Here is a 3,682-nt window from a genome sequence, read left to right as displayed (position 1 = left end):
ATAATAATGGTTGAAATATGGGTGATACCATACTCCTACAAGAAAAAATCATCCTATAAAATATTTCCTTCATGGATCAACTATGAAGAGCTACTAGATAAGCCAAGAAATTTTGAACTCTAATTTTATGATCCTTTACTATAGTCCCAGCCCAAACATCAATGAGAAGCTATTTTGCAATTGTGGACCTTGGAAAAAATTGAAAGGGTGAAGTTTGATCTGGCTCTTGATATGACAAGAAACTTTGTGAGTCTAGTTTTTGAGTTTGTTCCACGACCCGGTCTATAAGAATAAAATGGCCTGGGAGTCGTGAGGTTGATATTGGCCATGGTTCACAAACCTCGTGCGATTTTGTGGAAACATAAAGGTCCATGACTCCCAAGGGTAACAACTTATCAATCCTTCAACACTGATCTAACAAAGGATCCATGTAGGTTTCATAATCAAAGATTTACTAGACGAGCTCCTTGATTTGAAAGGATGTGGAACAAATTTTGATCGAAAGTGAGTAAATAAACTTGTTTGAGTCTATGTGTATCTAGGTCTGACAGTGTGGTAGAAAATACTAGATTCGTCTTGGCCTAAAAGGAGCCCTTACTCTGATGTAAATTATTGATAGCAGAGTTACCTTCTAGGTGACAGAACGATGAACCTAACTTATGCAAGAAACCTTCAAACAATATAAAAACCACCTCGATCACGTTATGGGAACTTCGACCTCCTGGATTGCAAGTCTGAGGATTGACAATGGTGGTGAGATTGAACATGAAAGGAAAAAACCTAGCCATCTTCGCCTCCAAACTCATAGACACAAATCCCTCCTGATTCATAATCAACCTCATTAACATTTGTTATCTACGTAGGAATGAGATCTATAATCTTAATCTCCCTATATGTTTCTCAGCTTCATGCACACAAGATACAGTTTTGCCATACCTTTGACGAATTATTCATGCTTCTTCAAAATCACCTAGGTGTAAATGGAGCAACATATTGTTGGTAGCTTGACAACAATGAGAGGTGGGTTGAATTAGTATTGTCGTAGATGGATAAACTATTTTCCTTTATGTTTCTTTTCAATTTAATAAAACATTCTTTAGTGCGCAACACATTATAGCAATATATCTAACCACAATATGATAAGCAGTTAACACATGCATAATCCATGAGTAGCATACAATAAATGATGGAAAAAAACCACCACCAAACACATAGTGACACCAAATGTTAGGTGCAAACCGTTCCGGGAGAAAAACTGAGATATGCTTTGCTTCCCTTCTTATTATTATGCAAAATATTCTTTACATCATTCACTAGCCACCACTAGTGTGTGAGCCACAACTTGCGATGCACACAAACAACCACTCACTCTAGGACACTGTTGGGCTCTTAATTTTTTATTATTATTACCACTTCTTAACATTCATTTAATCTATTTCCACTATTCTTTTATCACATTATTTACCATAATTTATTATATAATTCCATTTCATAATCATTTATGCTCTTGTGGATAAATAATATCTGATCTCATTTATTTTTAATAATTAATGATTATTATGCATGATTTTGGTTTATATTCATTATAACCCCACTCATGATTTTAGCCTCCAATATCTCTTCCAAATTGCAGATTTGTTCTTCAACAGATAATTATATATTCCAACTCAGGAATTCGCACGCATAAGAAGTGATAGTTTTGCGTTGCACGTTTTGGGCAAATGAAAGTGAATCTAGAAAATCCAAGACATGGTTTTTGTCCAAAACGAGCCAAGTCAGTTTCCAATTGAGTAGTTTTCAGAAATTCGGTTTGTATTGGGAGAAAAGCAAGGTTCTTCGAAGGACATATTTGCAGATTTGTTGTTGCGGCTGTTTTCTAGAATTGCCCATTTGTAATAACAAAATTTGACTTGTTCCAACTGAATCATGATGGAAAAATCTCTCAGATCTCATCTTGAATATTGAGATCAGCTTGTTGTAAATTTCCTTTTCATGTTTGTATATATAAAAGACACACTTTAGAGCGAAAAGGGGAGCTAGTGGATGTAAGAATTGAGCCTTGTAACAATGGAACTCTTGTTAATGAAATTTCTAGCCTTCTGATATTTTTCTGAATATGTGAGTTAAGCACAACCCTGACCAAGGAGTTGGGCCCACTCTTCTGATTAGGTACTGTATGTGTGTCCTTTTTATGTATAATTTTTACTTCTTGTATTTTCTTTATTGTTGTTATAGATTTCCATACATTGTTGTGAATGCTTTTCTTTCTGCAATTTAATTTCCGTTACTGTTATAGTGATGTTTTAATTTCTTAGTCATGAACCCTTGGTCAATGTAAGATTGTAAGCTTTCTCCTGCATATACCTTGCATGTTACCTTGAAAAGTGTACGCACCCTGATTAACATATTAATGTGGTAAAGGGTTGAATTACAACATTCACACTTGGACACCAACATTTTGGCGCCATTGCTGGGGAAGGCTAACAAGGTGCAAGACACAATCTGTATCAACCAAAGGGTCAATCTCTCAGCCTGGGGAGGGAATCGTCCTTTGACACCCTGCTCCAGGTCTTGAGCATAGTTATTTTTCCTACATTTTTGCTTGTTTTTCTCTTATAGGATCCACTCTCTCATCCTAGAGATGGAAAGAGTTCTCTCACCCTACTCCAGGTCTTGAGCTTCTAATTTTTCCTGCATTTTTCTTTGTTTTGATTTTAGAAAAAATAATCTCTCATCCTGGGGAGGGAATGGTCCTTTGAAACCCTACTCTAGGTCCCGAGATTTAGATTTCCTTGTTTGCATTCTTTTCTTGTTTGGTTTTTCGTCCGGGGGAGGGAAGGGTCCTTTGACACCCTGCTCCAAGCCCTGAACCATAGGTTTCTTTTTCTTTAGCTATTTTCCTTTTCGCTTGATCTCTCATCTTGAGAAGGGAATGGTCTTTTGATTCCCTGCTCCAGGTCCCGACCTTTAGATATCCTTCTATGCATTCTTTTCTTGTTTGGTTTCTTGTCCTAGGGAGGGAAGGGTCCATTGACACCATGCTCCAGGACCTGAACCCTAGGTTTCTTTTTCTTTAGTTGTTTTCCTTTCAATTGATCTCTCGTCCTGGGGAGGGAATGGTCTTTTGACACCCTACTGCAGGTCTTAAGCATTGTGATTGAATATCAACATTTTCACTACACCAATTTGCATGAACAAAGATCCAAACAAAAGGGGTAGAGGAAGGCCCTCAAAACTCACGTGTGGAAGTGAAGGATGAAAGAAACAACATAATTTGGAACCTAGTTGAAGAACTTCACGATATGACAAGTATGGGAAATCAAGAATATATTGAAGACTCATTTCACTCTATTGTTGGCTTACAACATCACTCCCTACTTCAAAAATTCTTGGCACCATCCTTAACAGGGAATTTGGTCTCTCATACCCTAGTATTTATTGACATGCATTTCTCAAATTTAGGTATGTACACACTTGAGGCCTTATTTCGAAAATGGTTCCATTGGAAGTGCTCTTATACGTAAGTATACTTTATTTTTCAAGGTAGAGTAGGAAATAGAATAAATAAGTACATAAAGAAATAAATCTCTTTACATGTAGAAAGAGTTGTGTTTGCTACAACTTGCTGAGTATATCAATATCAGTGGTAATTATTTGATTTTAATTGTGTACGTAGATGTAT

Source organism: Pinus tabuliformis, chromosome 8 (genome assembly GCF_031772625.1).
Source record: "Pinus tabuliformis cultivar Carrire ecotype Pingquan chromosome 8, CPIR1, whole genome shotgun sequence".
Taxonomy (NCBI): domain Eukaryota; kingdom Viridiplantae; phylum Streptophyta; class Pinopsida; order Pinales; family Pinaceae; genus Pinus; species Pinus tabuliformis.
This window is presented reverse-complemented; position numbering follows the sequence as displayed.